Source organism: Balaenoptera borealis (genome assembly GCF_965194805.1).
Source record: "Balaenoptera borealis genome assembly, chromosome: 2".
NCBI classification, from domain to species: domain Eukaryota; kingdom Metazoa; phylum Chordata; class Mammalia; order Artiodactyla; family Balaenopteridae; genus Balaenoptera; species Balaenoptera borealis.
The window spans coordinates 75,658,327-75,675,588 of NC_138867.1; the positions used below are offsets into that span (position 1 = coordinate 75,658,327).

Genomic DNA, 17,262 nt, shown 5'->3' on the forward strand with positions numbered 1-17,262 from the left:
TGTTCACTGCAGCACTATTTACAATAGCCAGATCATGGAAGCAACCTAAATGCCCACTGAAAGATGAATGGATAAAGAAGATGTGGTACATATATACAATGGAGTATTACTCAACCATAGAAAGGAATGAAACTGGGTCACTTGTAGAGATGTGGATGGACCTAAAGACTGTCATACAGAGTGAAGTAAATCAGGAAGAGAAAGACAAATATCGTATATTCACACATATGTGGAGTCTAGAAAAATAGAGACACCGATGTAGAGGACAAACGTATGGACACCAAGGGGGGAAAGCGGGGGGTGATGGTGGTGGTGGGATGAATTGGGAGATTGGGATTGACATATATACAGTAATGTGTATAAAATAGATAACTAGTAAGAACCTGCTGTATAAAAAAAAAAAAAAAAAAAAAAAAATGCTAGGCCCACTCCGTATTTTAAGGCAACTAACGAGTAACCTTAATGATATTTGCAAAATGTCTTTGCCGTGTAACAGAACATAATTACAAGTGTAATACTAGGGGATAAAAGTCATGGGGACTATTTTAGAATTTTGCAAACACACTCAGGCGGTAGATACGTGAAGATCTCTAGAGATCTGCTCGTTTGTAATCAAATAGTGTAATAGACTATCACAGGAAGAAATATAGTCAAATAATATCAACAAATATTTTAACAACACATACATTGTGTGCTGTTTTTCATATATCGTTGTTTGCCCAAACAATTGCTTCATAAATTACTCTTAAATGAATGAATAAAAGTGAGACTGGAGGCGAGGGACTTGTTATTTTTATTCTCCATTTGGTTAGGGTGGAGAATATTAACGCTGAATATTAATTCAGTCATTTTATTCCTTAAGTCAAACCATTCCTTAGCACATCATTTTTAAAAACTTAATATCCATTTTTCAATTATGACTTAATTCAAGTTATTTTTTAAGAACAGTGTTTTTTTCATTATAGAATATATTTATTTCAATTATTTTTACGTTTAAAAATTTTATTTTGAACTTTGTTTTAATTTTTCTTATCAATTTTTGTCTAGATGTTTAAAATAAATTAGGGTATTATTGGTTTATAATTCACTTTTTTGCTATAAGGTATTAAAATTGATTTGAATATCATTAAGAATTATAATTGCCCCCCAAAGAAACTTTTTAAAAATCCAGCCTTTTATAAGGAAGAACTTAATGTAAATTTCTTTTTTTTTTTTTTTAATTTTTTTTTTTTTTAATGCTATTCTTGTCTGCTTACATTCTTTTTATTTATGTATGTATGTATGTATGGCTGTGTTGGGTCTTCGTTTCTGTGCGAGGGCTTTCTCTAGTTGTGGCAAGCGGGGGCCACTCTTCATCGCGGTGCGCGGGCCTCTCACTATCGCGGCCTCTCGTTGCGGAGCACAGGCTCCAGACGCGCAGGCTCAGTAGTTGTGGCTCACGGGCCCAGTTGCTCCGCGGCATGTGGGATCTTCCCAGACCAGGGCTCGAACCCGTGTCCCCTGCATTGGCAGGCAGACTCTCAACCACTGCGCCACCTGGGAAGCCCTTAATGTAAATTTCTTATTCTCTCCCCCTCTCCTGTGAAGGAAATACTCATTTCGTTGTATATTTGTATGTACAAATTCTTTGGTATATTTTAATTTTTTTTATTATAGGGAATCTGGAATAAAAATATACAGAAATTGTCTTAAAAGTGCTTCATGTGGTCCTCTGGCCTAAGACTATGTGCTGAGGAACCAGCTGCACTCAGGCTGAGCAGATCGCCCTACCCACCAACTAGTTTCAGATTTAAGGATTAAAAAACTGCCTTTGTTTCTATTTTTCAAATATGCACAGATTTTTACACATGAGTGGCTACAGAGGAGCACCAAGTTTTTCATTTGGCTCTTCTATTAAATAAAGTCTGTAATCTAAATGGTAGAAATATACCCTTACCCTGTCCAATGAAAATAGAATTTAGCATTTGGGCACTTTTATCTGTCTTGATTTAACTCATGCAAAAAGTTCATATATTTGTTAGGAAGAGAGCACTTCAATAGTTGGGTGCTAATGGGCTTAGCTTTTTATGAAACCACAGAAAGTTTTATCCTCTAGTCTTCCTTGTTGAGCTTTTTTTTTTTTTTTGATTTAACTGCAGACTTAATAATAAGGGCTTTACCTCACCATAGTCTATATTATTTGTCTGTGGTCTATCATTCAAAAGCATTTCTTTTTAAATATCTGCCCCAAAAGTCATAATTTCCATTTGAATCCTTTAGAAATTTGCTCACAAGCTTCTTAGATATAATCTCTCCTTCCTCTACATGTTGCCTTGCCAAACTTAGTATGACAAAGCACTAAGATATTTCATGTACCTGCCACTTACTGGAAATTTCTGATTTCTGGAACCATCTGTTTCCTCTTGTTGCTAAAGAGCAAGAAATCCAATTAAGAATGGTGATAGAGGATAGAAAAGTCTTCTTGATTGTGTAGGCAATTAACCAATGGAATTTAATATGGAATTTCTATTCTTAGGGAATTTCAATTACATGATAGACAAGATTTTTCTCCTGAAGGGTGAAACTAGATTGAAGGACTTTAAAAAAAACTTTTTATGTCTTCTATTAAATTATATTTCACCAATACTGAATGATTCCTTTTATTGACTGTTATTTTACACGGAAGGGAGAAGACAAGTGTTACTTAATATAAATATCAAGGGACGTATGCATATCTTATGAAGCTGTAATAATTGATAAATCGAGTAGAGACCAAATCAACTGAAAATAGGTATCTGGGGGTAATTCTATGATTAGCCAGAGAAATTTACTCCTACTCAAAGGACATGCTTATATAAAGGAGAATAGCCAAATAAGTATAAATTTTATATAAGATTTTATCCATTCTCTTAGTTGAATTCCACTAGCGTTGTTTTTTATGTCAGAGGAAGAAAATGTGACCATTACTGTAATTCCTTTTTTTTTTTGTTAGTGAAAATTGCAATACAAAATAGGTAATGCAACTCTAGTGCTGCCCATGAACAGTAGTACCTCAGCATATCTCTACATGAAAGCTTATTTTACTATCACTTAAGGAACTCATTACCCTTTTATGAGGCTTACATGCTGCTTTACAAATACAGCACTCTAGTAACATTATGGAAGCATCATTATTCTTGCCAGTGGCATTTTTTAAAGCAAGGAAAAACTAGGTTGAAAATAACTTCCTTAGTGTTCTTAGTCTTTTGTACTTGGCTAATATTTTCCCAAACTTTTGTTGAAAGTTTTATTTTACTTTAGTTTTATGAGTTTTATTTTAGTTCATCCACCATCTGGAAGTTATTACAGTGTGAGAAAGCTTGTATGATTCTGATTGAATGGTTGAGATAAGAACCTGGATCATCTTTAATAGAACAAGCTTCAGGTCCACTTCTACATAGGAACCAATGGAAGTTCAACATTAACTTTAGTTTAATATTGACACCATTTTGATTCAGATATGAGAACGGTACTTTAGGTCCAAAAAAGTACAGTTAACTTAGAACGCAGCTACATTACATTAACAGTTATAGAGGTATGTGGCAAAATCTCATGTGAGATCTCCACCAAGGTGTTTTCTATTAACAAAAACTAAAATATGAAATTTCATAAGTGATTTATTTACCATAGAGAAAAGATTCAAGGTTATTTTTATACTATCATTATCCTCACTTACTTTGATTTAAAAAAAAAAGAACATAGGTGACTGAATTACAGTAAATTCTTGGGAAATTACACAAAATATTGCATGTGTCTCATAGGTAAATATTATTTCTCTTGGTGTCATGGTGAAAATAAGAGTGCCAACAGAACCAGCTCATTGTACAGTACACTTAACTTACTAATCTAAGGCATCCCAATTTAAGGCATGCTTCTAAATCTAACTATCTTTTAGAGAAAGGGATATTTGAAATATCATTAGTGAGATATTATGATAGAATTATTTTGCCAAGTGAATATCAGTGAGAGATGTATGAAATATAAATTAATATATTTCTTAAGGCAATAAAAACATGACTCTAAGAATTCAGGAGGTAATGTCCCAAGTATAGCAGCATGGATGACTAGGGACTTATTAACTTCTATGGCTGTATGAAAATGACATAGTTCTAAGGATGTTCTGAGTTTTCTAGAGTTAATATCCAGCAACTATCTCAAAATATGAATGAATTTCAATTATTCATTAGTATTAACCAACAATCCCTTTTACCAATACCTCCTGACTACAGTATTTCTAAAATCAAAACAAAGATTTTTCTCTGTATCATGGAAAAGGATCTCTAAGACTTACCTGTTCAACTTCATTTATTTGTTTATGTTTGGCTGGCCCTGATTTGAACCAGGATGTATGCCAGGGCAGCTGGGGTAAGATGACACTACAGGGATATGAAAAATTCATAACTATAAAGTATCAGGTAATGAATAACAAATGTATTCACTATTTTGTACATTACATGACAGCTAGCTTTAAAATGCTACATATTTTTTTCTTACAGTGAGAGCTCATTATAAAATTATTAATAGAGATTTTATTACCCATCCAGGAACTTTTAGAAGGCTAGAAAAGACACTAAAAAAGGGCACATTTCTACCTTATTATGCAATTGTTGATGTTAACATTCTAAACACAATTTGTAGTTTTATAACTAAACATAAAAATGTGTCAAGTAAATTTGTCCCAAATTTCAAATTTCCAGATGGACATACAACACACCCATATATTTGGTTCAATTATTTCAACATTATAATATGCTAACTCAATTTTATTTTAATTAGATTTGAGGCCATTTTTTAAAGCTTTAGATAATTGACTTTGTAATCTTCATGAATGGACCTTTGATTCTTTTTTGACTGTCATTATTGGCAAATATTAATGTTTCCTTTCGATAAAAGTCCTGTTATACAATTCGCTTAACGTGCACTTGACATTTCTCTCCCGCTAACTCTGTCCATTCCATTTTACCCCTTTACATCTTCATCTCGCTTCATGGGAAGAATAACATTTAAAGTACAATTATTAAAGAAAATTCTAAAGAGGAGAAAACTGTTCAAAACTTTTAAGTATCTAGTAGAATTGTATAACATAATGCATTTGCTTATTTCTTAGTTTTGTTTTAGTTTAGTCAAGTACATTTTATACACCAAATATCAATGCTCAATATCTTGGTGGCACCTAGGGATTGGTAAAGACAGAACCATTTAGGAAAACTGGGCTTCATCATTTCCAGATTTCAGAGAATTGCTTTTCAGGAAACAAGAGACTATATAGGCAATTTTTTATTAGGAGAAATGAGGAAGAGAAGTGTAAGTTTTTTAAGTGAGTGGCATATTCAGAGTTGGAATTTTAGTTAATAAAGAGTTAGTAAGAATGAGGAGCCCACCATTGCAAGGAAGGTCATGAGATGCTGACCACTGGCTTTGCTATCTTTTTGAGTTGATTCAAGTTGTAAAATAATTCAAACTTTAAAGAAACTTTGAGAAGACTATGGCTCTCAAGGCATCAGTAATATTCGATCATTCATTAGATTACCAAATACTCATTAAACATCAACTATATGAGTAGCAAAAAAGCTAGATACTATGTATGATAAGGTATGACACTGGTTGTATTGTTAAGGAATGTTAAAAATATGACTTCAATTGCAATTAACTTTGGAATATTATACATAGGGAATGATTGAATAAAATATGAAGTTGTATCAGTGTCCATCTGGTAATTTGGACCTCAAGATAAATATAATTAATCTATTCTTATGTTTAGTTATGAAAATGTATATTATGATTAGAATATTAACATAAACAATTGCATATAAGAGTAAGAAATATAGACATGGAAAAGCTAAAATTCAAGAAATTTCCTAAGCAGTGACTGTGATTTGATGAATTGACTGTGAAAAGATATTTCTCTCCACCATCCTGGTGGAAAATTCTGCGGGCACAATATTGATGATACTTTTCCTCATGAATAAATTGATTGGCTTTATTTGTTGGCAAATATTTGAGTGCGTACTATGTCTCCAGGCATTGTTCAAGGCACTAGAAATAAAAGGGTAAATAAAATAGACATGGTCCCTCTTGCTAACACGTATGTTTTGGATGTAAGTTCTAACAACTCTAGAGTTCCATTTAGTATTGATAAAGTCATGATTTAACTCAAATTTCTGTAATGTCAGTATCTCATGTGGCAAAAGAGTGAAGCCTGGGTCACCTTAAGTGAGCCTTTATCCCTTCTACTGTCCCCTATTCTCCTACTTTTTGCCATCCACAACTGCCATAGTTTATTCAGCTTTATCTCATGCATTCGTTTAGCAAATATTTCTGAGCAGCTGGCATGTTGGAGGTACTGATTTAATCTCTGGTGATATAGAGGTAAATATAGACAGAAAACTATACAGAAAAGATCTCCTAATTAAATCTTGGGTAACGCCCCCAGTGAAAAGATGAAAATAGTAGGTGTTACCATTGGAGAGAATATAGGAAAAATATCCATGCGAGTAGATGGAGACGAACATATAAAAAGCTACTAATACCAAAGAAAGAGAAAATTTTAATATGAAACAGGTGTTTAAAAGCTGTGAGGTGTCAAGATAAATTAAGTCTGATAAAATGACTTCCTTTTTTGGCTAGTAACTCATGAAAGTAATATGAAAATTAAGAAAAAAATCACCTTTTTTGGCTAGTAACTCATGAAAGTAATATGAAAATTAAGAAAAAAATCAATTGACCATATAATTTACAACGTTTTTCCCCCAAGAAATAACTACATGTGACAGAAGAGTGGTGCCTGATTTTTTTCTTTTAATTTTTCTAATTTTCCATTTCAGTCTGGTAGTAAAAATCTAGACTAATTTATAGAAACCAAGTTACAGTATCATAGCACAGGCTGGAACATGTATTCACCTAAACACTATGTAAATCCAGTTATGTATTCATTTAGCAACTGCAAATCAGTAAATTAGTCTTTTACAAACCTTTTTTTATGTCTACCTATAGTACAAGTCTTTAATGACATTTTACTTTTGCCTCACTTTATTTTCAATGCTTTAATATCAATTAATAACATTTTAACACTATAAAGTATCTTCGAATAGAACTGCAATTTAAACATTTCTAACTATTAGTTTTAATATTTAATAATATGTACTGTTACTATGGAATTATCAGTTTCTCCTAGTTGTCATGGAAATTAGAAGTAATACAAAGAATAAACTTAGGTTAAGAGAGGAAAAAGCATTATCTAATCTGGGTAACATTGCTGGGCAATATTTTCCATAATGTGTGTCTGGAATATTGTTATGTATTAAGGATCTCTGATCAAATATATTGGAACATATTGGTGAACGAGGCAAATATATTTTTTTATTTCAAGACTTCTCAGAGATCTGATAGATCATAAAATCCATGAGGGCATAGTTTATTTCTGTCTTATTCACGTCTTATATTGTGTGTGATTCTCAATAAATATTTATTGAATTAACATGTATCGTGATACAGCTGGTTTTCGATAATGAGAGTGAAAATAGGCAGTCATTTCCAAATATATTTGGCCACAGGACCATTTTTTTCCCCACAGAACATTCTTCTGCACAGACATACTTTGGGAAATGCTAACATTTGTGTAATTCATGGAAGAAGAGACTGTATTATGAGGAATACTTTTCTCCAAAACTTTCTCTAAGTGAAGTTAAAAAAAAAAAAAAAAAAAAGAAAAGTCTATTATAAAGAAAATTCACCTATTGAATGCCTACAGCTCCAGTTATTGTGCAATGTATTGGGAATACTAAGATGGCTTGAATCAAGTCCCTGTCTTCCAGATCTTGCCACAGGGTATTGAAATAATTTGTGCTTACCTGGCTTACTGTACTCTGAACAGTGGTATTCACAGGAGGCTATAGGACCATAGATATGAGGCTCTTCCCCAACTGGGGTGTTTAGGGGTAGCTTTGAGAAGGAGGACAGGCAGAGCTGAATATGTAGGCGTTGGCATTAGTCACAGGAGAGTGGCAAGGGCATTGTAGGTAGAGGGAGTTGCAGTAGTTGAAGTGGTGAAACAGAAGTTTTGCAGGAGACTACTGAGGCTAGAAGTCAGGGAGTGGGGAAAGGTAAAGCTGAACGCGCATCAATCTAGGTCGCAAAGGTGTTTGAATACCTTGCTTAGGCATGTGTTCAGCAAAGTGCCAGATATTATGGGAGCCTCAGGCAGTGTATGATCCATCTGCACAGACAAGATATAAACAAAGGAAAAGTTAATAACAGAAGTGGTAGTTTGAGGCAGCAATACATGAGGAATGAAACAAGGGAGATGCCAAATGGCACTTGTTATACACCTATGTGCCAAGCACTTTGTTATTTAATTTCATCCGCTTAATAAGTCTCTGAGTTTAGTAACCATCACGAACTGCTGGAACAGAAATTGAAAGGTGATATAGTATACTGCATAGGAACATGGACTCTAAAGCCAGGGTGCCAGGGTTTGAATCCTGTTTGCGCAATTTACAATGCAGCCATGGACACTTTACTGTAGCAATCTAGAGACTTACAGATTAAGATAGAGACATACATTGTGTGTCAATTCCTTTATCTACACAAAAGGACTCAAAACAGTGCCTATCTATTACAGAACAAATAACTTGCCCAAGGTCATGCAGCTATTTTATAGTAGAGTCAGGATGCATCTCAAGTCTGACTTCAAAGCCCAGCTCTCTTTTCACTATCTCAAGACAATGCATGATTAATTTCTGAACACACAGTGCAGACAAGAATTTCTAGGGGAGCTCAGAGCTAGGAGAATTTACTTCAGGTTGAGGTAGTCAGAGAGACATTTATTGAAGAAGTGGGATTTGAGACAGGCCCTGAAAGATGAATGGAATTATGAGAAATGAGGAGGAAAGGAGTGGATATTTTAAGTGAATGTACTGGCATTAGTAGAGGTATAGTGTTCAAAAGGGCAAATATCCATCTATTGCTACTTTTTCTTCTGACTTTGGTAATCCTAACAAAAGTATAGCCAGGTAAAATTAATTTGAAAGAAAAACATTAACCTAAAATCTCACCACTCTAGTCATGAAATGTTTATTTTTTCATTTGTTATGTTATCTTAAAATATTTGTCCATAGATAATTTATGTTATAGTTGTGATCATATGAAAAATCACTATTAAACTGTTGGTTAGTCTAGCACTACATAGCATGTCTCTGTTACTATACTATGTAGCAATTGAAGAAAAATCATTTCATTTGATACTTGCCAAATCATATATGTATATATATGCACACATATATATGTGTATATATGTATGCACACACATGTATACACAAATATGCATATCTAATACTCTAATATATGTCCTAATATTTAAATAAACATCATCATTATCAGAAGCAAAATGCCTAAGCAACATTGTTGGATCATAGTACAAAATGAAAAAAATCATTAAACATTTGTGTCAGTTAAGAGTTTTTTAGTTTCATTTGTAGAAATTTATATTACTTTTAAATCAATGCATAAAGAGAAATTGACTTTCATAATTGTGAGTCCAGGGATCCAAAAAGCTTTTCTCTATGTTGAGCTCCAAGAATTGCTAGTACAAGGAACTCAAATCTTACCAATTTAGGATTAATATAATAATAACAACAACAATAATAGCTAAATTTATGGGTGCTTATGGATGGAATGTTTCAGGTACCCTTCTAAGCATTTTTGAATACTTAATTTCTAGCGTCATTTAATTTTCACATAACTGGATGAGGTGGATGGTTAGGAAATTGAAACAAGAGAAATTAATAACTTCCGCAGATCCATCCCTGCAAAATACTCTCAATTGTGAAGAGGATGGAGTACTTGAATTGTCCAGACCTATTGATTTGCTTGCTTGTTTTTAAACTCATGAGCCTCCATCTCTGGCAGAACATGAAGCCAGGAGCCTTGCCACATTTATCTCTACCACCCCAAATGAGAATGAAAGTACTACTTTATAAGGTTATCATAAGATTAAAGAAATCAATACATTTAACATGTTTTGAATAGTGTGAGAAACAGACCTTAATAAATGTTAGCCACTGTTTTTGACTAGACCAGAGAGAACTGATGAATTGTCTAAAATCAGTCTCTTCCTAAACATCTTGACAATGTTGAAGCACCACAGAAGAGTTTTCCATATAAAGAGCTGTTTGAAAAAGCTTTTCTTGCCTTCATCCCACTATGTCTTAACCAAGTCTACTGGAAACAGAACAGTGCATTGAACAGAGCATCAGTTCTGCAGGCCATTATCTAGTTTCATTAATTTTAATGCTCCTGAAACACCTCATTCAGACAACACAAGCATTTATGTTTTTACCTCCATGTATTCTTTTAAATAGAAGTTGTGGTAAAATTGAAGCCATTTCAACAGAAAAACAAAATGTGCATGGTTGATTTATCTTGTTTCCCAATACTAAAAATAATGAGAGCTATCAATTTAAAACCGAGCAGCTCTCTATGCCAGGCATGGTTCTAAGAGATTTTATGTTTGATAATTTAATCTTAAAAACAGTTTTATGAAATAGATATTTTAATCTCCATTGTATAAATGAGTAAATTGGGGCACAGATAAGTTAAATAATACTGCAAAGATTGAAAAATTAATACATCGTGGAATTGAATCTAAACCAGGTATACAAGATCATGTTTTATCTTCTAAAATATGCTGGCTTCTTTTTTCTGTTGATCACATTTTTTATTTTTTGAGAGGAAAAAAGAGTTTATATCCTGTCTTTATAGTACTGCAGGCATTTTTATTCTTGTCTATCATCTTGATAGAAGCATTCTAATTTTTTTTATCTTTTATATCTAACACCATAAAATTGTGCCTAAATTACCCACTAGATTTTCTCCCCTCATTTAAATCTGAATTGATGTTAAGGAAAGTAAAATAGTCTTTCCATGTTCAAATATTTTGGTCTCTGTGAATATTCCCCTTGAGGGGTTCTCCTCTATACCTCATAAATCATGTAATCACTATCCGATTTTGTCATGCCAACTAAGTAGTTATAGATACATCACTAAATGACATGTGATTTATAGTTCTGGTAGGTAATCTCTGATGGCAAATATCCTTTAATGTCATCTTTCATAGGACTAAGTGCCCTTTATTAGTGATTTCTAGGTTTTAAAAAATTGAAATAGAAAATTTTTAAAAATGTTATCAGAACTGTTTTCAGTGTCCTCATCAGACAGCATATGGATGTGTGTTTTATCTGACCTCTCACCAACATCTGATTAACTTTTAATTCTTTAGGTTTAAAAGTAAAATACAACAATTCCTGTGAACACTCAGAAAAACAAAGGATTGTGATAATGTTTTTCCAACTCTGATTGGGCTGTGTAAAGTTTCCTAAAACATGCTTTTAGTGCTCATATTGTTCTTTTAATTTTTATAAAAATACTCAGTAATTAAATTGAAACATATATATCAAAATATTTTTAAAAGATGCAAAATAGGTCCACCGCTTATCATGCCAATTATTATAACTAGTTATTTAAAGATGCTATCATAACAAGATGAGTGCTATACAAAAGGAAATTCTCACAGAAATTTGGACAGCTGAAATCAATGCCTGAGAACAAACGTTTGATTTTGCAGTATAAAGTCTAAGACCAGTGCATTCTTTAAAAGATATTGGAAATAAAAATCTTAAAAAAAAAAAATTAACAGTGTGTGTGAAGTTATAGTTACTATTTCCCAAACTTTTCTCATCTTTATCTTTCTATTTGAAGAATACTGTGCTCCTCATACTTGAGGAAGTGTCCCTTGATTCCATGCAAAAACATCTACAAACCTCTTTCCAACTCTGTCTTATACTTGATTCTTTAATGTGATTTAACCATATCCCTTTACACTCATACCTGCCAGTCAATGTTGGGTTCCCTAGAATAGTAGAGTTAGGGATTGGAAGGCCCATGTTTTACTAAGGGTGTACTTCACACAAATTTGTGAAGAGGAAATAAGTCAAAAATAGAAATAGCCCTGAGCAAGGATGAGATTTTAGATAAAACCTAGCCTTGGCCTGGTCCACTGGGGTGGGGGGTGGGGTCTAGACCATAAGAGCTGTCCCTTTACCCACTCACTTATCCATCTCACGTCCACAAACAGTATGGTGTGCAAACTCCCAATCTCTCTTACATTCACTTACACATGTATTTGTAAGTATACAGTTTACATTTAATAAAATTTAGTATATTTTATATTTTCTTGAGATTTTGCTTTTATTTTTTCCTTAATGTGGCTCTGGGTATATATAGGTCCATGTCACTCTTAAAATTTGCATAATATTCCAAGGCATAGTTGCATCATATTATGGTTATAACTTCCCCATTGATGAACACAAATCATTTCTGAATATTTAAATATAAAAACTAAACTTATAAGCAATATTCTAACTTCACTTTTGTGCATCTTTCTATGGAGTGGTACCAGAGTAGTAATAGAATGGTGAGGATAGAATCATGAATCTAAAGGTAACTATACTTTTTTTTTATTGTTTATTTCCCTCAAATTACTGTTTTGAAAATTATCTAAACAATTATTCTTTTGTAAAATAGAAAGAATACCAAAAATATTAGGCAATCAAGTGGCAATAAAACTAGAAATTAATAACAAAATCAAAACAACAAACCTTCCCAAGAATCTTTTGAAACTATTTGTTAAATAAGCCTTGCATCAAAGGGGAATCAAACTAAAATTGAGAAAGTTGTAAAAAAAATGGCAATGAAAACTTCAGATCAAGATCTAGGGAGTGCAATAGAAAACTAATAGCATTAAATATGTATAGGAGAAATAAAGAATAAAAGAGAATTAATGTGTAAATCAAAAAAGTTAGAAACAAAACAAAAAATAAAAGGAAAGCAGAAAATAAATAATATAGTCATAAATTCGTTAGAAAATAGCAAAACAGCAAAACCAATAATTGAATAGAAATACTTTAAAATCATTAAAATAGACAAACCCTAGAGAAACTAATCAAGAAAAAGGGGAAGAAATCACAAATATGTAAAATACTAAATAAGGAGAAAGTAACCATTGAATTTCAGAAAAAAATTTAAAACTCATACTATTTTGCAACATTCATGCAAATAAATTTGAAAACATGATGTAACATAATTCCCTAGGAAAAAAATTACTTCCCCTAATTAATCCCTAAGAGAAAGCAAGTTTACTTAGAACAATTCCCATACAAGAAATACAAAGTTATCAATTTACCAAAAAGCACCAGACATAAGAGGTTACACCGGGGAATTTTACTTAAACTTTGTTTTTGCCAAAAGAATCAGTAAAATGGTAACATTGTTTTAATCTTACATTTTAAAAAAAATTAGATAGATAATCTTTTCATTAATTTATAGTGCATGTCATGTGACAGTGTTATTTTTACAGATACTGTCTGCTAGGTATATTGCAAGTATTTTATTCCAGTCTGTTACCTGCTTTTTGACATCATTTATGGCTATTTTTAAACAGAAGCACACACTATTAATCAACCCTGCAGACTTTCTTTGTGGTTTTGGGTTATTGCTCTTGCTTTAGGAAGGGCTTCTCAGCCCAAATTATAAAAAACCTTTCCCTGTGTTTTCTTTCAATACCTCAAGCATATTTTAAAAAATTGTTTCTGAAGTCCGTCTGGGATATATTATTGTGCGTTGTGTAATATAAAGATCTAATCTTAGGCTTCCCTCATTTGTAACTGATGTCCTGATATCATAATTAATATTTCCAGTACTGATTTGAAATCCTATCTTTAACATAGTCATAAGTGTCATCCATATATCTTCATTTGTCTGCCTGTAGACTCTGTTTCATTTAATTTTTCATCATTTTGTACTCACTGGCTAACATTTTATATTTTTGTGGTATTCTTCAGTATTTTTCTTAATTTGTATGAAATACATATATTCATAAAAGATAAATAATAGAAATTATAGTAAGATTATAATCAAGCACATGTTCACTGCTTTCTTAAACTCAACTGCCAGTTTCAGAAGGAGCTACCACTTTTAACTTTTTGTTTTCCTTAGAGCATATCTCTAAATAATATTAAAAAATTTTCAGTTTACTGATATATCAACGTTAAGCATTAATTTTTAAAATTTTTATTGGAGTACAGTTGATTTACAATGTTGTGTTAGTTTCAGGTGTACAGCAAACTGAATCAGTTATACATATACATATATCTGCTCTTTTTTAGATTCTTTTCCCATGTAGGCCATTATAGAGTATTGAGTAGAGTTCCCTATGCTATACAGTAGGTCCTTATTAGTTATCTATTTTATATATAGTAGTGTGTATATGTCAGTCCCAATCTCCCTATTTATACCTTCCCTCCCCCTTTTCCTCCCTGGTAACCGTAAGTTTGTTTTCTGTATATGTGACTCTATTTCTGTTTTGTAAATAAGCTCATTTGTACCATTTTTTTAGATTCCACATATAAGTAATATCATATGATTTTTGTTTTTCTCTGTCTGACTTACTTCAGTTTTTATTTTCTGACTATTTAGTTTGCTTGAACTCTCCATGCCTCCTCTTTCTCACCCCAATATATTCATATCACTATTTTTAGATACTTTATTGGTTATTTGGGGACTTTAAAGAATATAGTTATTCCTTTATTTTTGTTCCATCCTCTATAGACATTGTCTCTTAAATCCTGACTCTGAAAGTCGAGGGTATTAGCAATTCCAGAATTCACCCCTTTTATCTTCCAACTGCTGTCATTCTTAACTGACTTTTTCCTTTGAATTTATAGATTGATTCTAAGTCAAATATTAATAAACATTGTTATGACTATGTAAACATTGCTTAATAACTGTTTATTAAAGCCCATAGTTCTTCCAGTATTCCTAGAATAATACTGTCAGATCTGTGAAATCTCTCTTTTCCTTGAAAATATTTCTGGGAATCCTCTACCAACTGCTCCACTCTGGACCCATTATTCACTGGTCCTATTATTTATCCTGGGATTTCTCATAATTCTTTGAGTGAATTCTCTTTTTTCCTTAGTCTTGTGTATTTCACTTTCTTATTTATTCTCCTATTCTTTCATTAATTCATGTGGTAAGAAATTTGTTGCATGTCTTATATAATTTGCTCTCATACTATATTCTGCATTGTGTTGTATATTCTAGTGCTTTTCAAATACTTATTGCCATTGTGAATCCAAGCTTTTGTAAGTGATCAGTTTCTTTTCCCCCTTTTTCTCTTTCCATCTTTCAGGAAGCTTTATCATTTTCCCTTTGTTCTTAGGCTTTTGAAATTTCATGGCAATGTATCTTGAGGTGAATTTATTTTTATTAGATTTGCTCAATACTTAATGATGTCTTTTATTTTGAAAATTCATATATATCCTTTAATAATAATAGTAATAACAATAACAATACTAGAACTAGCATTTGCATAGCACTTAATTTGTGCCTGGTGCTATTCAAAGTGCTTTTGCCTGGTATATCTGAACTCATGTAGTCCTCACAACAATGTGATAATGAAGGGTGTACTATTATTATCTCAGTTTCAAAGATGAGAAAATTTAGGTGCATAGAGGTTAAGTAATTCGCTGGAAATTGCACAATTAGTTAGAGGTAGATGGAATTTAACCCAGGGATTCTGGCATTAGAGTCTTTGTAATCAAACGTTAAATGCATTTTTCTGTCCAAATACAAAGTCTTATATTTTTGTTTGTTTGATAATTACTTCACCCTCATTCCATTGGTTTGCTCTTTAAGGAACTACTGTTATTTGCTTATGAGACCTCCTAGGTAGAAATTGTTCTTTTTTAATATATTTCTCCTATTCTACATCATTTTACCTTTGGTTGTATGTTTAGGTAAATTTCTTTATGATTCATCTGTCAACATTTTATTGTTATCATGATGGTCTTACAGTAATTGTACAAATTACATTCATTCCAATGTACAGACACTGAACGGAGTTTTTAATTCCATGTGAGTATATCAACATAAGGAGCACTGTAAGTGCTCTGAAATGTTCCATGTACTTTTCCTAGTCATTCTCCTTGCTGGTCCTCAGGTAACTAGTATTCTGATTTCTATTTCTACGGAGTATTATTCATGGAAATGGAATTATCAAACATACAATTTTTGTATCTGACATTTTTCATTTATTGTAATACTTTTTTGTGATTCAACAGTATGTTTGCATTTATCAGTATTTGCTTAAATTTATTACTGAGTAGTAATTTACTTCATGAATATACTGCAGTGTGTTTATCCATTCTTCTCTTTGGTGGACATTTGAGTTGCTTGCAGTTTTTAGTTATTTCAAAAAAATGCTTCTATGTACATTTGTGACAAGTCTTTGGGCATATGCTTTCATTTATTTTGAGTAAATAGCAAGGGGTAGAAAGGTTACGTCATATGGTGATTGTATGCTTAACTTTTTTTTTTTAATGCCTTTATTGGAATATAATTGCTTTACAGTGTTGTGTTAGTTTCTGCTGTATAAAAAAATGAATCAGCTATATGTATACGTATATCCCCATATCTCCTCCCTCTTGTGTCTTCCTCCCACCCTCCCTATCCCACCGCTCTAGGTGGTCACAGAGCACTGAGCTGATCTCCCTGTGCTATGCAGCTGCTTCCCAACAAATATTCAAACTGTTGTCTAGAATGAGTTTACCATTTACATTCTGTCCAGCAATGTGTGAGCACTTCAGTTGCTCCACATCTTCACCAGCACTAGGTGTGGTCAGTCTTTTTAATTTTAGACGTTCTAAGAGATATGTACTAGTATCATATTGTGGTTTTAGTTGGAGTTTCCCTAATTACTAATAATTAGCATCTTTTAATGTGATTGCTGAGAATTTGTATATCTACTTTGGTGAAAAATATGTTCAGATGTTTTGTTCATTATTCTTTTTTTATTAAGACTTTATTTTTCAGAGTAGTTTAAGGTTCACAGTAAAATTGATGGAGAAGGTACAGAGATTTCCCATATACCCGTTATTCCCACACATACTTACCCTCTCCCATTATCAACATCCCCTACCAGAGTACTGCATTTGTTACAATAGATAAACCTACATTGACACATCATAAAAACCCAAAGCCCATAGTTTACATTAAAGTTCACTTTGGGTGTTTTGCATTTTATAGGTTTAGACAAATATGTAATGACATGTATCCATCAGTATGGTATCATAAAGATTATTTTCACTGCTCTAAAAATCCTTCGTGTTCTGCCTATTTGCCCTAACCACC

The 17,262-nt window shown here is 32.5% G+C and overlaps 2 long non-coding RNA genes across 2 annotated transcripts in view; both read right to left on the bottom strand.

Annotated features, from left to right (window-relative positions):
* LOC309622620 overlaps positions 1-17,262 on the bottom strand; it is a 1,071,855-nt gene that overhangs the window by 953,080 nt on the left and 101,513 nt on the right. The gene's annotated exons all lie outside the window — the stretch shown is intronic.
* LOC309622624 lies at positions 1,200-16,022 on the bottom strand. The gene is made up of 2 exons (XR_014241039.1): positions 6,686-16,022; positions 1,200-6,632 (listed from the first exon to the last, which is right to left on the bottom strand). It is a non-coding gene; the product is annotated as an uncharacterized lncRNA (long non-coding RNA).